This window comes from Dermacentor albipictus, chromosome 4, assembly GCF_038994185.2.
Source record: "Dermacentor albipictus isolate Rhodes 1998 colony chromosome 4, USDA_Dalb.pri_finalv2, whole genome shotgun sequence".
Taxonomy (NCBI): domain Eukaryota; kingdom Metazoa; phylum Arthropoda; class Arachnida; order Ixodida; family Ixodidae; genus Dermacentor; species Dermacentor albipictus.
The window spans coordinates 1182835-1209431 of record NC_091824.1 but is presented as its reverse complement, the minus strand read 5'-3'; the positions used below and the strand labels follow the sequence as shown (position 1 = coordinate 1209431).

Here is a 26597-nt window from a genome sequence, read left to right as displayed (position 1 = left end):
AACTCGGCTAGTTCAGAGCCTCTGGTCATGTTTTGTCTGCCGCACACCATGATACATGGTGTCAGAAGCAGGATTAACACTGATGTCCAATCCTGTAAGAACCAAACATTCCACTGCAAGACCAGCCCCATGGATTTCCTGAAGCCACCAGACCCACTGAGCTCAGCTTGGGAAATTGCCAAGAACTGGCAGGCATTCAAGCAGAGGTTTTAATTTTTTTCTCACTATATAAGAACCAACTGGCAAGCCCCTAATTGAATCATGCAAGACAGCACTTCTGCTGAGCGTTGTAGGTGAGGAAGCCATCGAGATATCCACCACGTTCAGCTTCGGTGAAGACCAGAGCAGGAATGACTGTGCCACTGTCGTTAAGAAGGTTGATGCGCAATGTGCAGCACAGCAGAACAAAGTCCATAAGTGCTACATTTTCCGCACGTGAGTCTAGGCCCCTAGTGAGCCTTCAGAACCTTTTCTGTGACACTTAAAAATCCAGGAACGAGCATGCAACTTCAGCTCTCAAAAGAATCCAATGGTTAAAGACCAAATTGTTTATGGCACTAAGGACAAGAAAGTTTGGGAAATGTTGTTAAAGGACACTATGCTGACTTTACTGAAGGCTGAGCATGTTCCTCTGAAGCAGCTGAAGCGGCAGCAGTGCCACAAAGAGTCTGGGCACATTAGCAAGGCAAGGTTGGCACGATGCATAAGGAACACTTGAGATAACAAAGTGAGTTGCCCGTACATAACAAGTGTCCTAAGTGCGGACATGTGCACCCACCATGAAGTTGTCCCGCATTTAAGAAAAAATGTTGCAAATATGCCAATGACCTAACCATTTTGCTACCTGTTTCAGAAGATTTGCCGCAATTCATAAGCTTCACGGTGGTGAAGATAACTTCCAACATTCTGGACATTTCACGCTGCATGGCAGACCAACACGACTAGACAGTGCACGGTTAAATAGAGAATGTACCACTAAAATTCAAGGTCTATACAGAAGCGCAAGCAAATTTACTATCCTTAAATGCTACCATAAATTCGCCTCAAGCCGCCCCTCAAACCAAGCTGCGCAGTGTTACATTCCTACAGCGGGGGTGTGATCAGTTATGATGGTGTCATTCGTACAGAAGTAGCATTGGGTGACCATTGCGCCGTCCTTGACATCGTCGTGTCCAAGGGGCATCAGGCCATTCTGGGTCTACAGGTCAGTGAATATTTTGGGCTTGTGTCACGTGTACATGCAGTATCTCAAAACAGTCCTGAGGAAATCGCAAAGGTCTTATGTCATGCGTATACCCAGTATGTCAACATAGTTCTGAGGAAATCGCAATGAACTCTCGCCACTTCTTTACAGGAACTGGCAGTGTGGAAAGGGTCTGTTGAATGGTTATACATGACGACACCGTGCCAATCGTCCAAGCAGCCCAACGAGTACCACTGGCTCTCCAGGAACCTCTTCAAGAAGAACTCGGATGCATGGAGCATGCAGGCATCATAATCAAAGTCACTGAGCCCAAAGACTGGGTGAGCCTATTGGTCATAGTTCTAAAGAAATATGGGAAAATTCAAGTATGTATCGACCCCAGGAGGATAAACTAATTTATCATGAGGGAACATTATACAATGCCGCGACTGGAAGACATACCATATTGACACGATTATAAGTCGACCTATTTTTTTTTAATTTGAAAGTCTGAAGTGGGGGGTCGACTTACAATCGAAACCAAAACATGGCACCACCAACAAAGCGAGACCAACAGGAGCTACAATGCAGTTACAATTTTATGTTTGCTCTATGGCCCCACCCGTAGCTTTTTGCCATCCTGCGCATTTGCTCACTTTTCGGAAGGGTTTTTCAACATTTTTGAGAGTCTTACAGTGCACACAACACTCATGGGGGGGGGGGGGGGAGGGGGTCAATAGATCATGGAAGCGCCGCTATTCCATTCACAGCAGCATCCTCAGAACGGCGGCGCTTGTGGGGAGTCTCGATAGTTCATGGAAGAGCAGACATCGCTCACGTGTTTCTCTTTCCCAGTAGAGCTTAGTTTGACTAAAGGCATTGGTTTGATGCGTTCGACTTGACTGCCGGTGTAGCTGCTGGCTACGTGCTACTTCCATGCTTCCTCAGTCGTCACGAGTGCCCCAGGCCCACTAATCATTCGGCACTCATTCACAGCAGCTTTCATGAGGGCTGCCATCCTTTACACCGAAGAAACAAATCATTTTGCAGCGGGCCGCAAGTTCGATATTTCTGAACAGGTGGTGTGAGAGTGGCTACTGGCAAGTGAAGTGAAACTTTCACGTGTAACGGCAAGTGAAGGATTTCCCATGGGCCGAAGTCTGGACGCTTTCCGGAGCTGTAGGACAAGCTTGCGGCGTACGTCGCTGAAATGCGTGATCGGTCCCTGCCAGTGAAGTGCGACATGGTCATGAAACAAGCCCAGATCTTCACCTTTTAAGGACCTGCTCCGCCGTGAGTACAAGTGGCTGGCGGCAGAAGACCGCGAACTTACGCTAATTGGACCTGTCAAAAGAGCCTCTGCGTGTGGTTGGGTGCATTCGGTGTGGGCTGCTATTCCACAAGATGTCGTGGTGCAGCCGTTTGCAAAATGTGGAATTTCGCGAGACGACGACGCGCTGCGGGACCATAGCAGCGATAACGATGGCAGTACCAGCCAGGACAATGGCACAAGTGAAGATGAGTAGTCCAGTGACCATGTCAGCTACCAATAAATTTTCGTTTGATGCAAACTCTGGTTTTCATCGGATTCCATTGGACAGCCAAACCTTGCGAATTCGCACTTCTGCAACGCCACTTGGGCACTACAGATTTTTCTGTGCTTAGTGTATACGTCGATGATGTGCTAGTCTGGGGGTCATCGAGGCAGAAACATGACAAGTGTATGCAGTCAGTACCGCAAGCAGCAGAATGTGGCAGATTGACATTTAACCTGAACAAGTGTTCCATCGGTATCGGCAGCATCAAGTTTCTTGGCGACTTCATTGATAAGGAAGGCATCAAACCAAGCCAATCACTAGTAAAATGCATGATGTAACTACTGGCTGACAAGCTCGCAGTACAGAGGATGCTAGGAACCGTGAATTATTTCAGCAATCATTGGCCCAAAGGACGACTCTCCTCAGAAATCTCATAAAGCAAAGCTGCCTAATTATGCTGAGAAGTGGAAACAACTTTGCGACAGTTTAAGCAGTGAGCCTTTACTAACCGCGTTCGCTCAAACAAAAGCAACAAAGGTTTCCTGTGATGCATCGAAAAAGAAAATTGGCGCAGCACTTTTACATTGCCACAAGAACATAAGGAAAAAATGGGGGTCTCTTCCGCTCTCCTACCACCTCGGAACCTCTGGTCATGTCTCGTCTGTGGCACACCACGATTCAGTCTCTGCTCTTAACGATGTTGACTTCAATTAGTTTGATCTCTGTAGAACATGCATATTTGTTCGCAAGAACAGTCCTTTGAAGATAAACAAAAGCAAAAAAGAAAAAGGTGATGCAATCTGCTGGTGTTCTTTCTATCTTTTCATATTGAACATGGCTGCCATTCCCAGTGAACATGAAGTGCACAATGTTACAAAGAAAAATATTTCCACCATTCAGTAAACATATACTTCCAAAAAAGCACAATCTCCAATCAAAACCATATAGAAACCATGCTACATTGTGATATCCGGCAATAATTCACTGATTGCTACTTGTCTGCAGTATTGTTCTATTCAGCAATACTGCAAAACGAGTTACAGCAAATTATTGAGGACTTTAACAGAGAGAGTACAAGAGTGGGGTTGAAGATTAATATGCAGAAGACAAAGATAACGATGAATAGCCAGGCAAACGAAGAGCTCAGGATAGCCAGTTAGCTTCTAGAATCTGTGAAGGAGTACGTTTACCACCCAGGTCAATTAATCACAGAGAAACCTGATCATGTCAAGGAAATTCATCGTCATCATCAGCCTGGTTACGCCCACAGCAGGACAAAGGCCTCTCCCATACTTCTCCAACAACCCCGGTCATGTACAAATTGTGGCCATGTCGTCCCTCATCATCATCAGCCTGGTTACACCCACTGCAGGGCAGAAGCCTCTCCCATACTTCTCCAACTACCCCGGTCATGTACTAATTGTGGCCATGTCGTCCCCGCAAACTTCTTAATCTCATCCGCCCACCTAACTTTCTGCCGTCTCCTGCTACGCTTCCCTTCCCTTGGAATCCATTCCATAATCCTTAATGACCATCGCTTATCTTCCCTCCTCATTACATGTCCTGCCCATGCCCATTTTTTTTTTCTTGATTTCAACTAAGATATCATTAACTCGCGTTTGTTCCCTCACCAAATCTGCTCTTTTCTTATCCCTTAACGTTACACCCATCATTCTTCTTTCCGTAGCTTGTTGCGTCATCCTCAATTTAAGTAGAACCCTTTTCGTAAGCCTCCAGGTTTCTGCCCCGTAGGTGGGTACTGGTAAGACACAGTGTTAGATATGGAGCTGTTTCCTGCGCCTACTTCGAGTTCCCCAGGACCACATCGAATCGCAGCACATTCCAGAGGAGCGCACGAGCCAACAAGTTCACGTGCCAACAAGTTCGTACGCCGCCGGGTATTAGGAGGGGCCCTCGGACAATGGAGCCCAATCGTCACCCTTCTTAGCCTTTGAAGAAGGCATTTGCTACCACAGCGGAGCCGTACCGCCGGGACTAGAGGAGCCCTCGGACAATGGAGCCCAATCGTCCCTTTTCATCGCCTTTGAAGAAGACATTTGCTACCACTGCGGGGCCGTAGCACCGGGAGCAGGTGGGCCTTCGGACAATGGAGCATGAGCGCCCCCACTTCTCCTCCTTTGAAGAAGCGCATTGCAAGTCTGCGAGGCAAGACCGCAGAGAGCCGCCGGGTGTGACAACGCGATACGGGCGCCAACCATTGGCTGAAAATGGCGTCATCTGAGCGGACTCTCCCATTGGCCAAACATGACGCGACTTCCAGTCCTCGAAGGGTTTAAAAGAAGCATTCCAGAGAGACCACAGCATTCCCTGATTCACCTCTCTCGAACTTTTTGCCGCGGGCCGCAGCGTCCGAGTTGCTGCCGGCCCGTAATGACTGTACGACTGTTACTTGAGTCTCACCTCTCTGTATATAATGTAAAATAAATACTCCCAAGTTTGGTTTTCATCTCGAAGTCCGTCCTCAACCCCTACAACAGCTATTATACACTTTTTTCTTCAGGGATAATGGCAACCTGCTGTTCATGATCTGAGAATGCCTACCAAACGCACCCCAGCCCATTCTTATTCTTCTCATTATTTCCGTCTCATGATCCGGATCCGCCGTGACTACCTGCCCTAAGTAGATGTATTCCCTTACCACTTCCAGTGCCTCACTACCTGTCGTAAACTGCTGTTCTCTTCTGAGACTGTTGAACATTACTTTAGTTTTATGCAGATTAATTTTTAGACCCACTCTTCTGCTTTGCTTCTCCAGGTCAGTGAGCATGCATTGCAATTGATGCCCTGAGTTCCTAAGCAGGGCAATATCATCAGCGAATCGCAAGTTAATAAGGTATTCTCCATTATTTTTATCCCTAATTCTTCCCAATCTAGGTCTCCCAATACCTCCTGTAAACACGCTATGAATAGCATTGGAGAGATCGTATCTCCCTGCCTGACGCCTTTCTTTATTGGGATTCTGTTGCTTTCTTTATGGAGGACTATGGTGGCTGTGGAGCCGCTATAGATATCTTTCAGTATTTTTACATACAGCTCGTCTACACACCGATTCCGTAATGCCTCCATGACTGCTGAGGTTTCGACAGAATCAAACGCTTTCTTGTAATCAATGAAAGCTATATATATGGGTTGGTCATATTCCGCACATTTCTCTATCACCTGATAGTGTGAATATGGCCTATTGTTGAGTAGCCTTTAAGGAATCCTGCCTCGTCCTTTGCTTGACAGAAGTCTAAGATGTTCCTGATTCTATTTGCGATTACCATAGTAAATAGTTTGTGGGCAACTGACAGTAAGCTGATGGGTCTATAATTTTTCACATCTTTGGCGTCCCCTTTCTTATGGATTAGGATTATGTTAGCGCTCTTCCAAGATTCCGGTACGCTCGAGGTCATGAGGCATTGTGTATACAGGGTGGCCAGTTTCTCTAGAATAATCTGCCCTCCATCCTTCAACAGATCTGCTGTTGCCTGATCCTCCCCAGCTGCCTTCCCCCTTTGCATAGCTCCCAAGGCTTTCTTTACTTCTTCCGGCGTTACCTGTGGGATTTTGAATTCCTCTAGACTATTCTCTCTTCCATTATCGTCGTGGGTGCCACTGGTACTGTATAAATTTCTATAGAACTCCTCAGCCACTTGAACTATCTCATCCATATTAGTAATGATTTTGCCGACTTTCTCTCTTAATGCATACAACTGATTCTTGCCAATTCCTAGTTTCTTCTTCACTGCTTTTAGGCTTCCTCCATTCCTGAGGGCATTTTAAATTCTATCCATATTATACTTATGTCAGCTGTCTTACGCTTGTTGATTAACTTCGAAAGTTCTGCCAGTTCTATTCTAGCTGTAGGGTTAGAGGCTTTCATACATATACGTGTCTTGATCAGATCTTCCGTCTCCTGCGATAGCTTACTGGCATCCTGTCTAACGGAGTTACCACGGACTTCTATTGCACACTCCTTGATGATGCCCAAAAGATTGTCGTTCATTGCTTCAACACTAAGGTCCTCTTCCTTAGTTAAAGCCGAATACCTGTTCTGCAGCTTGATCTGGAATTCCTCTATTTTCCCTTTTACCGCTAACTCATTGATCAGCTTCTTATGTACCAGTTTCTTCTGTTCCCTCCTCAGGTCTAGGCTAATTCGAGTTCTTACCATCCTATGATCACTGCAGCGCACCTTGCTAAGCACGTCCACATCTTGTATGATGCCTGGGTTAGCGCAGAGTATAAGGTCTATTTCATTTCTAGTCTCGCTGTTCGGGCTCCTCCACGTCCACTTTCGACTATCCCGCCTGTGGAAGAAGGTATTCATTATCCGCATATTATTCTGTTCTGCAAACACTACTAATAACTCTCCCCTGCTATTCCTAGTGCCTATGCCATATTCCCCCCCTGCCTTGTCTCCAGCCTGCTTCTTGCCTACCTTGGCATTGAAGCCGCCCATCAGTATAGTGTATTTTGTTTTGACTTTACCGACCACCTATTCCACATCTTCATAGAAGCTTTCGACTTCTTGGTCATCATGACAACCTTCACCTGTACAACCTTCATTTTGTACCTCTTATTAAGTTTCACAACAAGACCTGCCACCCTCTCGTTAATGCTATAGAGTTCCTGTATGTTACCAGCTATATTCTTATTAATCAGGAACCCGACGCCTAGTTCTCTTCTCTCCACTAAGCCCCGGTAGCACAGGACGTGCCCGCTGTTTAGCACTGTATATGCTTCTTTTGGCCTCCTAACTTCACTGAGCCCTGTTATATCCCATTTACTGCCCTCTAATTCCTCCAATAGCCCTGCTAGACTTGCCTCACTAGATAACGTTCTAGCGTTTAACGTTGCCAGGTTCATATTCCTATGGTGGCCTGTCCGGAGCCAGTGATTCTTAGCACCCTCTGCTGCGTCGCAGGTCTGACCGCCGCCGTGGTCAGTTGCTTCGCAGCTGCTGGGGACTGAGGGCCGGGGTTTGATTGTGTTGTTCCTATAGGAGGTTGTGGCCAAGTACTGCACCAGGGTGGCCAATCCTGCTCTGGTGAGGGTGTGCGTTACCGGTTCTGGTCACCGGGATCAGGCCACACTCCAGGCCTGCTTATGCAATTTTACCAACACGCGGATTTTTTTTTTTTAATCCGGTGGAAAATTGCTGCCACCAGGATTCGAACCACGGACCTCTTGCACGCGAGGCGGGTGTTCTACCTCTACGCCACCGCTGCACAGCGGTGGCGTAGAGTGACTTAGCGTAGAAATGACTTAGTGGCCTAGTACGACTGTAAGCAGTACTAGAACAAATAGTAAGCCCTCTTCTTTTTATTTACTTTAAACATCTTGCTGGCACTCCAAATAGTGGGGTGTTTAGGCAGGCACTTTGATAAATTATAATGATGTACAGTGCTCACGGAATGAAATGGGACACGGAGCATTTAGTAGAATCCTACATATGTGCAAAGTACTCGAGAGCACCATGTCATGTCGCTAGGAATTTGGTCACCAAAGGTGACGAGGCCTCCAATGTAAGTGTACGCGCCAGAATTACATCGATGCGACATGAACTTCAGCCGGTTGAAACAAAAGTATGCGCATTATTTAGCCATAAATTGACGCGTTTCATTCTGTGAGCACTGTATGCTTAAGCTTCATTTGGTTTTCATTTATGTTTGTCTGGCCCAGCATTAATGTGAATAATGCTTTAAGCAGTGGGAATATTTTCACTAATGTACCTTTCTCTGCAAGCGCGTTAGCAGGAATGATAACCACTTCGGAAGGTCTGAAGTTCGTCATGACACATGTTAAGCTGCGAGGCAACAACATCGTTTTCATAGCACGCTTTAGATTAATGATGCAAACAGACGATGCTGTTTTTCATTTAACATGGTGAGTTGTCAGTTTATTTATTTGACAGAAATTTAGAATCAACTGCATATAGCGCTCATTGCAGCTTTGGAGCGTTTGACGGGCACGCAGTGCCACTAGTTTACTTTCCGACAGTGTCCACACAGCTAAATTCCATTACAACTGGCTCAATTCATTTCAAATTCATGCATTTACGATAATACAACTGACTTTGCCAAAAGAAAGCCTTTGCTAAATTTTGGAAACCTGATGGAAGAAAGTCAACTTGGTCCGATTGGTTGTTATTCACCTCTCACATTTCACCAGGTTTGAGAATTTCTATGGCCAGTAGGTGTCTGCTGTGTTCCCAAGTCTGAACCCTACGTAGAACACAGCGAACTGCGTGCACGAACAAGCGCCAGTCATCAGCCAGGCGCTTTTTCATGTTTATGACCTTATCACACGGATAAGCTTACTATAAAGAGGAAAGCACAGCATGACTCACAAATCAAACTCCTATTCATTTTATCCCAAGATGCACTGACCAGGTAACTTGACAGTTTTTAGCCTCCTTCTATCAGAATATCTACACAATATCTACATTTAGCTTCTGAAAGCATGAGAGACGTCATTGCCTATGTATTGTGGGATGCTATGCGATATACTGCAACACAAGTCACACTGCAAAGTTGCCTTTGAAGGTCGAAAACAGTCAAGCATGCTGCCTGTAGCAGTGGAGCAACGCCATGAACAAGTGCTTACACCCTTTCGGAGGCCCGCTATACACAAACCCTTCCCTTTTTTTTAATCTCCAGTTCACTTGACAAGGTCTGTATCTAAAAAAAATCTGATGCAGCTTCGCTGGGCAGGCCGGACATTTGCATGCACAAGGCAACTAGTTCGTCGATTTCATCGCTTAAATCCTTGAAACCGATTTAATTAAGGCGACCAGCAACAAGGACCCTTTCGGCTTCCATAAAACACCTCGATTCAATGCCATAAAAGAGAAACGTGACCAACAACACCCAATGAAAGCGTCGCCATGAACCTGGATATCATAGCCATCTTTGTTTACTTGGACAGTGCTGCCAGCACAGTAGTGGTTGCCGCCTTGTGCCCGAGTTTCCTATGAGATGGCGCTTCGAGCAAGGAGGCGGCACCTTGCAACAAGTATATATTTAACAGGCAGACAGCAATAAAGATCTTGATGAGGGCTAGTTGGTTCATACTTGGTTCAGTTGGTTCAGTTGGTTCATACGGTTCCACTCTTGCACTCTGCAATAAAGGTTCTTGTTGTTACGGGCAGAGTCGCTCGTGTCATCATTCGGCCTCTCTGAACATGGTGTCAGAAGTGCAAGCCACTTAATGTGGCAGTTATGAATGTGGCAGCCGGTGTGGGCGCCAGGGATACTAAGGTCAACATCCTGCATGTCAGGCCCAGCTACCTTCACAAGCCCGGGGGAGTGGCCAACAGGAATAGCAATAAACGAAGACTGCGCCTTCACTGTCAGTCTCAAGCCAGCCACCGACGAGGTGCATGTACGCATGCTTTTGTATTGTATAGAGCCTCGAGCACGCAGCATCCTGCCGTCACTGGGAACGTCAACTCCGGAAACTCTCAGGTTTGCTGATGTCAAAGCTAAGCTAGTGTCGCATTTTGTCCACCCAGTCAATGAAATTTATGAAAGTTGACGATTTCATAGGCAAACACAACAGCAAGGGAAGCCAGTCTAATTTTTTACGGCGCTTCATAATCTTGTCAAACGTTGTGGCTACAAAAAACTTTAAAAAAGACCGCCTGGTTTATGACAAGTTCGTCGTGGGATCGTGGGACAAAAAGCCATCTGACCAGTTGTGCTGATGTATGAAACTTTCGGCAGAAGCGCTGTGCCAAGCGTGCGTACACGAGGAAGCAAAGAAAGAGTATCGCTCCCACAGAGGAGTCATATGTGGTGGAGGTGACTTTTCGATCCTCAGTCCTCTACTCGCTCAGTCTACCCCTGGAACTTTGTTCAAGCCACCGCCTGTGCCCACTGTCCGCTAGCATGTATCAGACTGACCCACCTTCTACTTCTACCACTACTGCTACCGTTTAGCACAAGAATATCGCGAGGAGCAGGCACCGTTTATGCGCAATCACAAGCTATATTGTGGCCGTCTATTACACTCGTCTTCATTTGTATGTTATCATCATCATCCTACATTCACCAATCCGCATCTTCAGTTCCAGGTGCGATTATCATCATCAGGTGTGTGTCTTTGCTGGTTTTACGCCAAGTACTCGGGCCAAATAAACATAGCTCAAACAGAGACGTCATATGTGGTGGAGGTGACTTTTCGATCTTCAGTCCTCTGCTCGCTCGGTCTACCCCCTGGAACTTTGTTCAAGCCACCGCTTGTGCCCACTGTCCGCTAGCACGTGTCAGACCTACCCTCCTTCCACTTCTACCACTACCGTTCCGACACTGCAAGCCACCCCTTATATCTTAAGCAACCACGAGCATGACCCCATCTCTTCGCTCATCTTTGTGGGGAAGATGTGCAGGACTGGCTGGACGACTACGAGCGAGCAAGTTCCACTAATCATTGTGACGTACCCTGGAAGATCTGCCATGTCTCCTTCTACTTGATGGGTGTGGCAAAGACATGCTTCTTCGACCCCGAGATAGACTTTACTGACTGGGCTGCCTTTACGAAACAGCTCCACCATGTATTTGGTACCTCAGCAGTTCAGTCTACAATTGCGAAGCAAACCCTCGATGTATATCGAGGATGTTCTTGCACTCTGCCGCAGTGAGAGTTCATCTATACCAGAGTCAGACAACGTATGCCACATTATGAAAGGCAATAGAACAGTCGCCTTCAACGCCCTTGCCATCAAGAACCAAGCTGGACACAGCCTGGACAAACTTCTGTTCGCCTTCAACTGGACATTGGTGAATATTCTTCCACGGTGGACCCACAACTGCGTCTCATGATAACAGCAATAATACGCAGAGAATTACAGTCAATGGGCTTGTCAGCACCGTCAGTGTGCCCTAGCCCGCCTTCTAGTGCGGCCTTGCATGAGGTCATCAGGGATGAACTGGCCTCCTTAACCTACTCCGTGCACATGCAACCATCAGTCTCTCGTCAGCTACCAAGTTATGCACAAAGTTGCTGCATCCCCGCCAGGCAATGCCAATGCAATGGTCCTGTTAACAAGGTACGCGTCCTTTGCTGCCACGCCTTCACAGAACATCCCGTCCAGGGCACCTGAGCCTTCACCAACCCATCTGACTGCACTGACTTCTGGAGCACCCAGCACACTGTACTACCCGCTTTGGCGCCCGCCACGTCCCACATGCTATTACTATCGCAGCCATATTTCACGTTTCTGCCGCAAGCGCCAGCAGGATGAGCGTTGGGGCTATGAAATGTCCGAACGCAACTTTTTCAGTGGAGCCTCTTCCCAAAGCCGGCACTTCTCTTCACCTCCGCTCCGCTCTAGATCTCCGCCCGAATCGACAGAAGCCCTTACCGTTCAGCCAGATGCCGCTCCCTTTCACTGTTCCACCGCTCCATGTCACCACTACAGCCCGTCTGACTCAACGCCACAATTCATCCGGAAATGAAGTGAACTAGGGTGGTTGCTTGAGCTAGTTGGTAATTCATGATCAAAAATAGTGTACAGTACAGTGTCGTCTTCATAGTCCTTGTCTTTCGCGCTGTACATTATTTTTGATCGTCCAGAAAACTAAGCAATGCAGTTTTTGGAGGAAGAACTGCACATGTCAACAGGACTCAAATTCCTACAGCGCGCCCGTCCAATATGCTTTCGGTGTTCGTCCAAGGGGTGCCCATCAATGCTTTGGTGGCCACAGGTGCGACAATTTCCATTATCCATGCTGATTTATGTTCCAGCTCAGAAAAGTCATGATGCCTTACAATGGACTGGCGCTGATTGCAGCCCAAGAGGACACTGTTCGGCTTTCCACTCTTTGTACTGCCCGCATCCTAATCGATGACATCCTGCACCATATTCAGTTCACTGTGTTGTCCCTGTGTGCTCAACTTATTTTAGGGTGGGCTTTTCTTTCTTCTGCTTCTGCAGCCATTTGCTGTGGATAATGCGTCGTACATCTTACCGACATTGACTACTTGCTTGGGGGAAGAAACTTGCACGCCGTTGCACCTAGTCGCTGCAGAAGATACCGAACTACATCCTGGCCGACAGTGAATTGTTACCATTCCATCAAATGATATTGACCATAGTGACGTCTTGGTCTTGCCCTTTTCCCGTTGCCTTCATGGAGGCATCGCTCTTGCAACAGGTGTGGTTTGACCTCACTCTGGCTCTGCACTCGTCACAGCCATGAATACAACATTGAAGAAAATTCTCCTGTCGCAACGCACCTCAGTGGCTTGCACGGCTGACCCAGGGCCCGTGTGCACCGCGCACCTTAAACCTATGCCCTCCAAAAACCCTTCTACTTGCGCTACTGCTTGTACCTCTGTAACAAACATGTGACACCCCCTCGGGCACGATCTTCATTGGCCCGCCAGGCTCGGTGGCTGCCAGGCTCGGTAAGCAACATTGGTCACCGCACCAATAAACACCAGCGAGCACAGCTGCTCGGCGGTCAGTCATTCATCACCACCATGCTGCGGAGCGTCAGACGGAGGGTGCCTCGAGCCCTCCTTTGTTCACGAACCCGGGCGGGTCGCGACAATGGCGACGAGTACCCACGGATCGTCCCATGCTGCCGCAAGCAGTGAAACACTGCCCCCCGTTGCTGCCACCATGCCGCTGTACAGAAGGCTCGAGCCGTTCGAGGGACATGGGTCGACCTGGCCAATTTACGGGGAACAAGTCCATGTGTTTTTCCGGGAAAGCAATACACCCGAGGCCAAACAGCGGGACATTTTCCTAGCCAGCTGCGGGATCCACGTCTTCAGTCTCCTACTCAACCTTCTCAAGCCAGCCATGCCACATGTTAAGATGCTGGATGAGCTGCTTGCCATACTACACTCACATTTCAACCCGGCACCGTCCACACTAATGCAGCGTTGCCACTTCAACAACCAGAGCCGCCGGAAAGGAAAGACCCTCGGGCAGTTCGTTGCTGCGCTACGAGGGTTAGCGAGTGCCTGCGTTTTCAGGGACCAGCTGGACTCACTGCTCTGGGACCATGTCATCTGCGGCATCAACAACCCCGCCATGCAGACATGACTCCTGGAGCTTCCTGACGCCGTGAAGGCAGCGCTGGCAATGGAAGCTGCCACCAAGGATGCCGGCGAGATTGCCCGAGCGACTTGCTCCCTGTCGGCGGTCAACAAGTTGGCGACAAAGGGCAGCACCTGCGGTCGCTGTGGTGGTGCGCACTCCCCCTCAAAGTGCCAGTTCTCTCAAGCACAATGCTCCACGTGCAAGAAAACTGGGCACTTCGAAGGGGTATGCCAAAGGGGGAGGACGAACAGCAAACAGCAGTGGTCACCTGGTTAAAGCCCAGGTACCGCACAAGCCCGCGGCCAGGGTAGCCGTCGCAAGGGTACACGGCGGAGGCATGCAGCAGCAGGCTCGAGTTCTTCCACAGCCAGGCTCCACGTCGTGGCCGAGAACCCGCCGATTTTCGACATGTGGCACACATTCTAATTGTTAATAAGATGCGTTTGGTGCGGGTTCCATATAAATGAGGCATACTCAATCTTTGAATGAAGTACGGTGGTATATGCAAGAAGTTTAGTATCACTATTAGCCTGACGAAGCGTTTGACGAATGAAGCCAAGAGATTTGCATGCAGCGGAAACAATACAACCCACGTTATTATGCCAAGACAAAGTCGGGGAAAGCTGAACACCTAGATATTTAAATGATTCTGTAGTTTCTAGAGCCTCACCATTAAGAAAGTATGTGTGTTTCGTCATTCCACTGCAAGTAGTAAATCTCATAAGTTTAGTTTTCGAGGTATTTACGCTCATTTGCCAGTCTGAGCACCATCTTTCAATCCTGTTCAAGTCATTTTGTAACTTATCACAATCACCCTTACATTTTAATGGCCGATACAGAACGCAATCGTCGGCATATAACCGGATTTCTGAGTCTATACCCTGATGAATATCATTTATGTAAATTAAAAATAGAGTGGGTCCCAAAACGGAACCTTGAGGCACACCGGACTGAACAGGTTGAAATGAAGAACGGACATTATTGATTACGACAGCTTGTCGTCTGTTACTTAAATATTCTTTAACCCAGTTTGTTACTTTTTCGTCAACATTAATCAGTTTCATTTTATATATGAGGCGGTTATGAGCCACACGGTCAAAGGCTTTAGCAAAATCTATAAATATGGCGTCAGTTTGTGTAAGTTCGTGAAGGTTAAGGTGAATGTCTGTAGTTAGTTCAAGAAGCTGGGATTCACATGACCGGCCTCGTTGAAAACCATGCTGGTTTGCAAAAAGAATGTGGTTGCTAGCCATGTACTGCATGATTTGAGAAGATAATACGTGTTCAAATAGTTTGCATACAACAGACGTAAGGGATATAGGCCTATAGTTTGTTAGCTTGTTTTTGTCGCCGGTTTTATATATTGGTATGACATGTGCCAATTTCCAGTCGTCTGGAATTTCGGCGGTGTCGAGAGACTGTTGAAACAATAGTGTAAGTATAAGAGCAGAATAGTGCTTTGTCATTTTTAGTAGCTTAGTACAAATACCATCAGGACCTGGACTAGAAAACGAAGGTAAACGCTCAATAGCTTTCACAATACCGTCACTTGTCACAGTTATACATTCCATAAATGGAGAACTATCAGAAAAATGTCTTGACTTATCTAGGGGCTTTTCGTCACTAAATACACTACAAAAGAATAAATTAAACCGTTCAGCAACATCCACGACATCAATTGCAGCACCAGACTCAGTGTCAAAAACAGGTAACTCTTTTGTAGGTGCGGGAGAAATGACTCTCCAAAATTTTTTTGGATCTGTTTTTAGAAATTGCGAAATATCCTGGTTGAAAAACTTATATTTGGCAGCCTCAATATGTAATGCACATTCTTTAGAAAACGATAAATATTCTGACCTAGCTTCTACAGATCTTGCGCTTGTTGCCTTTCGAAACAAACGTTTCTTTTTATTCAGATATCGCTTAATCTCGCGAGTAAACCATGCCTTGTCTGCTGTTTCATAGATCCATTTTTTTGGAATGTATTTCTCCCGGAGTCTTAACAACTCGTCACGAAAGCGAATCCAGTTATCTTGCAGCGAACAGTTTTCATACGTTTGCATGAATGACAGGTAAAATTGAAAAAGCTCAGAGTTGAAGCTTTCGGGATCTGCTTTAGAATAGTCATAAATCTTCTTTTTTTGTCGCGGTGCCTTCACGGTCTGCGTTTTAAAGGTACAATGTATGACACGGTGGTCACTGATATACTCTAGTACATCCACGGTAGCACGTTCGGGGTGTGTTGTTAGAAGCAGATCAAGAATAGCATTGTTCCGTGTAGGGATTTCGACAAGTTGAGACAACTGAAAATATTCTAAAAGGTCAACAAAATCTGCACAATCGCGTGTCTGGCGCGTGCTAGGGAATTTTAAAGCAGACCACTCTATGCTTGGAAAGTTAAAATCGCCGGCCAAAATTATGGGAGAGTTATTGTATTCGGATTGGATGGAGCCTAATACAGATTGCAGTTCCTCAGAAAAATGTTGTAGAAAGTCAGGTGGCCTATAGCATGCTCCAATAACCAAAGTTACAGCTGGTAAATAGCATGCAACCCAAATAGTTTCAAGAATGCTGTCAGTAGGTATGTGTTTTACCTTTATATGCTTTCTGATGGCTATTACGACACCGCCTCCTTTTCTATCCACATGGTCTTTACGAAAAACAGTGAATTAATTTGAAATTTGTCACTCAGAATTGCTAACTTCAGGAGTTAACCACGTTTCCGTTCCGATTATAACATCTGCATTACAAGCGTGAGTCAGGGAAGTAAGCTGATCTTGTTTGTTAAGGATGCTACAAAAGTTGGCGGAAATTATAGAGAATGTAGGTGTCCCACTGTCTTTCTCCACGTGGCGACTGCGTCATGGGTTTGCATTTCGCTGGACACATTCCACGACCCTGCCCTCGGAATGCTGGTACCGATATAATCTCCTGCCTATCTTTAGCTTATCGAAAGATAGCTTGAACCTTTCATCGGGTTGACAATTCGCTCGAGCAAAGTCGCGAAGCTGCTTGCGCACGAATTGTATTCGAGGTGAAAAGTCCTCATCGATCCAAACGTTTAATTTCAAATTTCTTAGCTTGAACGAATTAGCCAGAATGCTGCATTTTGTCTTGTAGTGCAGAAACTTCACTATTATTGACCGGTGCTGCCCTTGCGTGCGAGATCCAATGCGATGTGCACGTTCAATATCCGTTATCTCGAGGCCAAGGTGTTCTCTGCAGAAGCTTTCAATGACAACTTGAGAAGCCTCGTAGCCTTCTTTCTCTGCCTCGGGCAAGCCTTTGAATATCAAATTTTTTCTGCGCATCCGATTGTTGATGTCATCAACGATTTCAACTATGTTAGGTTCAGAATTCCGCCTATCAGAAAAGGATGAAAGATCGCTTTTGATGTCATCGACACTTTTTTTTACTTCGGATAACGCTGTGGCATTTCCCAAAGAATCGTCTAGCGAAGCTTCCACTTTCGAAAGGCGTTTCTTAAGGCCAGTTATACCTGATAAAATGTTTAACTTAACCAAGGGGTCATCGCCGATGCTGCTGGGCTGAAACTGGATTCATGCACAGGGCGTTCGTCTGCCAGAGTACCAGGAAGCCAGCCTGCTTGTGGTGAAAAATGTTCCCAGCCTCCTGACCGAGTTCAAGTCCCTGTTCCAGGCAAGGGTGGGCACATTTGCCAACACGACGGCTGGCATCTATGTACTTGAGGGAGCCAGGCCATGCTTTTTGAAGTCTCGCCCACTGTTGTTCGCCCTGAAGGAAGGGGTGACCCGGGGGCTGCAACAGTTACAGCAAGAGGGCATCTTGGTGCTTGTCAAGACGGGGGGACCCGGGGGCTGCAACAGTTACAGCAAGAGGGCATCTTGGTGCTTGTCAAGACGTCTGAATGGCCTGCTCCCATCCTACCAGTCCTCAAACGAGACGGTAGTGTCAACATCTGTGGGAATTTCAAGGTTACCATCAACCCTGTCGCTACAGTCGAGAAGTACACATTGCCCCAGATAAAAGATCTCGGGTCAGCGTTGTCCGGTGGACAGAAGTTACAAAGCTCGATCTCAGAGATACTTCAGGGTGTCTACCAAGTTGACATTTCCAAATTTCATAAGTTTTCCAGGTTTTCCCTGAGCACCTTTGCGAAATTCCCTGAATGAGCCAGAACTTTGTTTTATGTCAAGACAGGCTGACACTACGTTGCCCGATGCTGTCACTCTCTAGTAAGCATGCTGAAACAAAAAAATGACTTAATCCAGTTTGAATAGTAAGGAGTAATATCTATTTCATTTAAAAAGAAAACAGAAGGAAGGTGTTAGTAAAATGCACAGCAAAAGAAATGGTAAAGCCCATTCCAAATTGAGTCGAACATTTTCAAATACGAATGAAAAGGAGATGCATACATCAGTAAATATTTTTTAATATCAGCTATTTCTATCAACTGATAGCAAGCTCATCTGTATGAGGTTCTGAAATTTGTCACAACTAAGATTCTCTCTCAGCAGCTGGGAAGTCAACCTCAACTGTCCTGACATACTCTCAACCCATACACAACATCTCAGCATTGGGTTTTACTGCTTAAACAATTTATATTGGTTTGAATGAGGGACACCTGTGTCTCAGCGTCAGCCAACACTTGGTTTTTTTAGCTCAAGCTCCTTCAAAAAGGCAGCGGCACCCTTCCTTTCCCGTTAATTCCTCAGTGCGTCGGTCCTTTCTGTTCTCATCCTCCTTTTACTACGCTTTCACCACATGGATCATCTGAAGCATCCTCTTGGTCAGTTGTACAGTCAACATTTGATTTTTCGGACTTCCGAGAGGCCACAAAAAAAAAAAATTCAAAAAAAAAAACCGGCAGTCTGAAAAAAATTAATCCAAGTCTTTAACTGCCTTTAAGGGCTAAATTACCACAGGCACGTCTGAAAAAGCTCTGAAGGCCTGCCAGTACGCTTATTAGGCATATCAGGGCTTGTACTGTGACAGGAGACGAGGTGCACGCATGTTTAATTAAGGAATACATACTGTGTCCCGTGACAATTGCCCCCTTCCCACACTTGTTATGCTTCACCGCCTAACACTAATGTACTGAGGCGAAGCTAATTTCGGAGACTGGCATTACGCAACGCGCTGTGCTCTGCGAGCTTCAAAGCCAATCGCGAGGATTACAAAAGCGGAGTCGGTGCCATTGGTGATAGCGGCGAATTCTTTCAATGAAAAAAAAAATGGCTGTGGCTTAGCTAAGGTTAAGCCCAGGATGCGAAGCATACAAGCCTTTATTTTAACGCGACAGCGTTAAGGAGCTCGTGTCGCAGAAAAGCCGGTGTCGTCGGCGTCGGCTCAGGCGTGCGGCGCTTGCTCAGGCGCACATTTCGTTGTCGTGCCGAACGCTGCGTTGCTCGACGCTCACCGCGTCCGATGCGGGGCGCGTAGTCGCTGCGCCGTAGCAAAGCCACCTAGAAACAGTCTCTGTAGCACGCCGCAACCTTCGCTTCTCATTCCAACGAGCAGCTCTGTCTCCAGGAGGCATCTCACCTCGTGAGTGTCTAGCAAAGGCAAGCGCAGCTGCTTATATACCGCCGCGACGCCGCGAGCGACGCCGCGAGTTGGAGCCCCGTTTCTCCTCTGTCGTGACGTCACGGTGTCACGTGGTCAGCCTTGAAGGCGACGCCGCGAGCGACGGCGCGAGTTGGAGCCCCGTTTCTCCTCTGTCGTGACGTCACGGTGTCACGTGGTATTGAAGGCGACACCGCCGCGCCTGAGGAGCTGGGTTGAGCTCTAGTAATATGCTTCGCATAAAACACAGCACTGCAGGGCAAGAAGCTTAACAGCGAACATAGAAGCAGCTAGGCCTAACGTTGCCGCGGCGGTGGTTACGGCTGCCAGCAGATATGCCTGCGAGAGTGCCGGTTCGAGGCGGCGAGATAGTCAAAATAGCGGCGGTGGCGGCTTTGATTAATGAAATTTTAGACCTGCAGTCAGGGCAATATACATTGACTACATGGAGTACGTGGTGGTGCCGCAAAACCGTGCATATTATCGGGCATGTCCGAAAAATCGGGGTGTCTAGAAAATCGGTCGTTAACTACTCTGGCAATACATCGTGCCGATGACACGGCGTCAATGATGATTCGTTGCGATTCCTCTGTTACTGGAGCCAGCATTAACACGACTTTCGTTCCCTTTTAATAAAGTTACAGCTAACTTTCCCTGATAGAAGCACAAATTCCCTGAGTTTTCCCTGACTTTTTCCAGCCTGTTCAAATTCCCTGAGAATTCCCGGTTTTCCCGGTTGGTAGACACCCTGTACTTACCAGCAGCTGGTGCTCCAGGATGCCTCCCGGAAGTATGTCACAATATCGACAACTTTGGGGCTCTTCCAGTACACCCACTTGCCGTTTGGCGTGGCCTCAGCACCAGCCATATTTCAGAGGGAGATGGACAACCTCTTCAGGGGCATGAGGCACGTGACGGTGTACTTGCATGATATCCTGGTTACTGGCCGCGACGACGGGGACCACCTGCAAAACCTGCACAATGTCCTGGCATGACTGAAGGACGTGTGTCTCAAGCTCAACCTGGAAAAGTGCATTTTCCAGGCCCCCAGTGTTGAGTACTTGGGACATGTCACTTTCCAGGCTGGCTCCCTGGCTCCCCACAAAGTTGATACTGTGCTCAAGGTGCCTAAGCCACACAACAAGAAGGCGCTTCAGAGCTACCTCGGTCTTATCAACTTCTACAGGAGTTTCCTGCCAAACCTACAGGAGCATCTACAGCGCTCCATCTTCTGCTTCGAGATGGTCAGCAATCAGACTGGAAGAAGGATCATGACCAGGCTTTCCAGTGCAGCAAGAAGCTAATCACCAAGCCTTCAGTGCTGGTACACTTCGATCCTGCCAAGCCTATCGTCTTGACCGTAGATACATCGCCGTACGGCGTGGGAGCCGCCCTGGTACACCGGGACAAGAATGGCCTGGAACGCCTTGTGTCGTTTGCTTCTCGTCGGCTTCATGCTGCAGAGCAACGCTACAGCCAGCTGGAGAAGGAAGGCCTGGCCCTCATATTAGTTGTCAAACGCTTCCACCAGTATCTGTAGGGCCGGAAGTACTAAGCGGTCACGGACCACAAGCTGCTGTTGGGGCTGCTGGGGCCTGACAAGGCAGTTCCCATGCAGGCATCTCCTCGAGTGTTACGCTGGGCCTTGAGGCTGACAGCTTACAGTTACCAGCTGGTTCACCGTCTGGGAAAGGACCTGGGTTCTGCTGATGCCCTGAGCCACCTGCCCCCTGTCTGAGGTGCCCAATGCCGTTCCAGAACTTGCTGAAGTGTTCATGCTGGAGCACGCGCACCCGGAGGTCTGGTCAAATCTGGCACCACTCACAAAGCCGACCACTGCGGACTCTCCGGACAGACAAGGCTGGCTCAGGCAGCACCCGGCATTGGCACACCCGCCCATCAGCATGTCAGCACTAGTGCCCAGGCGAAGTACGCGATGGCGGAGGCCACGGGGCCGTTACTCGCCTGGGTAGCAGGCACCGTCGACCCGGCTAGGATGGAGGCAGAGCCTTATGCTCTGAACATGGACGTTTGTTTCATTTATTTAACAAACTGGGGAAAAGGGAGTGTAACAAGCATGAGATGCCTCTTGGGCATGATCTTCATTGGCCCGCCAGGCTCGGTGGCTGCCAGGCTCGGTAAGCAACATTGGTCACCACACTAATTAACACCGGCGAGCACAGCTGCTCGGCGGTCAGTCATCATTCATCACCACTACGCTGCGGAGCATCTGTCTAACAGAGGGGAGTATGGTAGCGCGATTCAAAGACGGGACAAGAGAAGACACAAAGGGACACACACAGCGCTGTGTGTGTCCCTTTGTGTCTTCTCTTGTCCCGTCTTTGAATCGCGCTACCATACTCCCCTTGAAGATGCATTACCAACAAGCCCACATTGCAACCCTCGTGTCTAACAGAGGGTGCCTCGAGCCCACCCTTGTTCACGAACATGGGTAGATCGTGACAACCTCTAACCTTATTGCAGCCATCAGCAGTGACTTGCCACCCTCATAGATGCAGCAGCTCCTTGCTTTGTTGAACAAACGCAAATTCTTTTGATGTTCATTCGTCGACTTTGGGCCAAGCCACAGTTGGAGCACATCGCATTCACACAGACGAAGCGTCTATAGTGAGTTGACGCCCATACCGCATGTCTCTAGCCCAGCGGAAAATCACAGAAGGAAATGTTGCAGACATGCTACAACAGAACGTCATCCGACCCTCCACTAGCCCTTGGTCATCTCCTGTTGTTTTGGTTCGAAAAAGAAAGACGGTTCCGTGCCCTTTTGCGCTGATTACCGGCTTCTCAATAAGGTCACTCGAAAGGTCATATATCTTATGCCACGCACTGATGATGCCCTTGATTCACTACAGGGCGCAGAATACTTTTCAAGCCTTGATCTCCGTTCTGGCAATTGGCAAATTCCCATGCACGGAGATGAGAAAGAAAAAACAATGTCTGCTATCCCCGATGGACTGTACGAATTCAATGTTATGCCTTTTGGGCTATGCAATGCACCTGCGACTTTTGAGCGCATGATTGACACCGTGCTATGTGGCCTGAAGTGGAAACTTGCCTCTGCTACCTGAATGATATCGTTGTTTTTTCATCAACACTTCCTCAGCACCTACAATGCTTGGATGAAGTTCTAACATGCCTTACCGAGGCTGGTCTGCAGCTCAACACGAAAAATGCCGTTTCGCCAGCAAATGTATTAAGGTCCCAGGGCACGTCGTGAGCAAGGACGGCATACTTCCTGACCCTGACAAGATTCCTGCGGTCCTTCACTTCCCTCGCTCTGAAAGGCCTAAAGACATGCGAAGCTTCCTTGGCCTCGCTTCTTATTTCAGTCACTTTATATGAGACTTAGCCTCCATCGCTGTGCCACTACACAAGCTACTTGCTTCCTGTGTACCCTTCTTTTGGTCTCAAGGTTGTGACGCAGCCTTTAACAGGTTGATGGGGGACGGGGCCTTCATGTGTGAACCTGTGCTTCGCCATTTTGATGACACTAAACTCTCTTGCACACAGACGCTAGCAGCCGCGGCATCAGTGCCATTCTTCTACAATGCGACAACTCTTCATGAGAGAAAGTCGTTGCATACGGCAGCCGGGTACTCACCGATGGCGAGAAGTATGTAATCATTGAGCAGAAGTGCCCAGCTATTGTTTGGTCCATATGGAAGTTTCGACCCTATCTGCACGGGCGTCATTACAATTGTTACAGACCACCATGCCTTATGCTGGCTCTCCACGCTTAAGAACTTGACCGCACGCCTGGGTCGCTGAATTCTCTGCCTGCAAGCGTATGACTTTGAGATTATTCATGAGTCTGGCAAAAAACGCCAACACGCTGACACTCTTTCTTGTTGTCTGCTTCCTGCGCACTCACTTGACATCTCGGCAACCCCGTCGCAAAGCAGCTCTTCAAATGTGACTTTTATGCCCATTTCCTCTCTAGCCTCAATAGGCCGCCTTTCTCCGGACGGCGATTTCACTTTCGCATCTCACCAACGGGCTGACCCATACTGTCGGCGTATGATAAACTACCTCTCTGATGCGTCTCACCCACCTAACGCACGGCTTCAATAGCAACTCGCCCAATTCAAGCTGGACAAACGAGTGCTGTATCATCGCATTTACCATTCTAATGGTCACCGCTGGGTACCCATTCTATCACACTCTTCGAGCCCATGTCCTCGAAGTATTCCACAATGACATGACGGCTGGCCATCTCAGTTTCCATAAAACCTATGATCGCATTCGAAGCCGCTACTATTGGCCTGGACTTTCTACTAGTGTAGGGCGGTACGTCGGTTCTTGTTCTCTGTGTTGTTGCAAACTCCCAACCTCTGCTCATTCCGGTGAATTACTGCCTATTTCGTGTTCCATCGTACCATTTGAGGTTGTTGGTAACAACCCTTAGGGGCCCCTCCCTGTGCTACTCCCACTGGCAATTGCTGGATAGTGACTGCGATCAACCACCTGACGCGCTATGCTGAGACAACATCAGTGGTCACCGGCTCAGCTTCGAAAGTTGCCGGCTTTGTCCTTCAAAGCTATCATTCTCCGCCATGGTGCTCCTCGGATACTGCTGAGCGACTGTGGAAAAGCTTTCCTCTGGCAACTTTTAAACGAAGTCCTGCGCACTTCCGTACTACCTACAAAACAGCTTCAAGCTACCATCCACAAACTAACGGTTTGACAGAGCAACTTCATCGCATGCTTGCCAATATGATCACCGCATATATTCAACCTGACCACAAAAATTCAGACAAGCTTTTACCATTCATCGCTTTTGCTTACAACACGGCCATTCAGCGCACCACCAGCTACTCGCCATTTTACCTAGTTTACGGACAGTCACCTACTTCCCTTCTCGAGGTTTCTTTCTTCGATGCTTTTGTCAACCCATCTACATTGTCCTGCAAAGAATTTGTTTCACGACTTGCTCAGTGTCACCAGCGTGCCCACCTAAACACAACAGCCAGACAACAAGACCGGAAGATCGTTTACGACACATTTCATCGCATTGTGTCCTTTTGAGCTGGTGAAGAGGTACAGCTCTTCGCACTTCTGATTTGTGTGACAAGTTTCAACCACGATTCATCGGGCCTTGTTGGAGGAGATATCAGCCATTAATTATAGCGTGACTCCTGTTGTCACCACAACAGACCATCGTTGTCGCAGCACCGATGTCGTTCACATCTCCCGCAAGAAACCCTTCACGTGGCATATTTCGTCGCTTTGACCTTTCATTTCATTTCATTTTATTTCCTCAAAGACCCCACAAAGGGGTATTACACAAGGGGTAGAACCAGCTAAAAAACATGAACAATGCCACATGTGTTTATATACAAAAAATGTTATTGAAATTTTCTACGAATGATGATGCAGAAGTGACATCAACGATATAATGGGGAAGGCTATTCCAATCTTTAGCTGCACGTGGGAAGAAGGAAGCCGAAAAAGTTACTGTTCAGTCACATGGATCAGTGGGCTCGGCGAAAGAGCAGGAAGCGGAGCGTTAACCATGCGTCCCGTATTATTGTTCCAGGTGGCTTTGCTGCCGATCGTCACTGCTTCTTGGACATTGCAGAATCATACCTGCGCTGCGCGTGCTCGTGGAACAAGCAGAAACTTCGCCCATCTGGCAATCAGTTGGACGTCAGGTTTCCTACAAGATACCGGCAGCGCATGCGTCACATCGGCCAGTCCAGAACGTATAAAAGACCAGCTCCAACACGGATTCTTCAGTGGGCTCGGCGAAAACGCAGGAAGCGGAGCGTTAACCATGCGTCCCGTATTATTGTTCCAGGTGGCTTTGCTGCCGATCGTCACTGCTTCTTGGACATCGCAGAATCATACCTGCGCTGCGCGTGCTCATGGAACAAGCGGAAACTTCGCCCATCTGGCAATCAGTTGGACGTCAGGTTTCCTACAAGATACCGGCAGCGCATGCGTCACATCGGCCAGTCCAGAACGTATAAAAGACCAGCTCCAACACGGATTCTTCAGTGGAATCGGCGAAAACGCAGGAAGCGGAGCGTTAACCATGCGTCCCGTATTATTGTTCCAGGTTAGTTGTGTTCACTCATACCGCAGCGATGAAAGAGGCGTTGTTGTTGTGCCGTGCCCACGGACTTTGATTGCATTAGCCTACGAGTGTTTTCATGTGTGCAAATTGTTACTTTGTGGCGATGTAGAATTGAATCCGGGCCCTTCCAATGCTGATATGCTCCAGACGCTGATACAAGGCCAAAAGGCTATTAGGGATGATCTGGCAGAGCTTAAAAAGCGGTTGGAAGACGCCGAAAAAAGCGTCAATGCATTTTCGACCCGAATGGCCCGCCTTGAAACAAATGTCAGTGAAATAGCCCAAAAAGTAGACAATTGTGAAACCCTTAGCCATTCTGTTGAAAAACTTCAACAAACACTCGTATTGCAACAGGCAAAACTTGTAGAGCTGGAAGATCGGAGTCGGAGATCTAATCTTGTGGTTTTCGGCATAGATGACCGAATAAATGAAACTGAGGCTGATCTGCGACAGAAAGTAATCAAGGAGGTGTTCGAGAACAGGCTTGGTGTAAAGTGTTTGTCTATTGCTAGGATACATCGCCTGGGAAAACATCCTGGAAAGCGAACTGTAATCCTGTTTTTTCAAAATTATATGGAAAAACAAGAAGTGCTACGCAACTGCAAAAAGCTTAAGGGAACGCAGATTTCCGTGCAAAATGGCTTCTCTGTCGAAACATTAAGGAAACGAAACCTGTTGTGGCAAAGTGCTAAAGCTGATAAAGAACAAGGAAAGAAGGTCGCACTAGTAAACGATAAACTTCGCATCGATTCCCAATTCTACACATGGGATGACATTTCGAACACACGTGTTGTTGTCCGATCCGGGAAGGATCCTACACCAACAGCGTAGCTTTCACAGTCTACTCTTAAGAATCTTCGTGTGCTCTCTTTTAACGCCAGAAGCATTGTGAACAAAGTGGAAGAACTAGAAATATTGCTTTTGACTTACGACCCTCATGTTGTTGCTATCACTGAGACGTGGTTGCATGATGGCGTACACGATGATGAAGTTATTCCGCCCGGCTATCAGATACACACGCGTGATCGAGGCACACGTGGCGGAGGAGTTGCTGTTATTTCTAAACTCGGTATTGATGTATGTCTGACAAACCAGATTAATGATCACGAAAGCCTGTTTCTCAACGTCACTGTTAATGCTGTTACATTTATGCTTTGTGTTGTTTATAAAGCC

The 26597-nt window shown here is 47.7% G+C and overlaps 1 protein-coding gene across 6 annotated transcripts in view; it reads right to left on the bottom strand.

The window, feature by feature from the left end:
• Positions 1-26597, bottom strand: part of LOC135896277 (transmembrane protein 50A) — a 251652-nt gene that overhangs the window by 135945 nt on the left and 89110 nt on the right. The window lies entirely within an intron of this gene.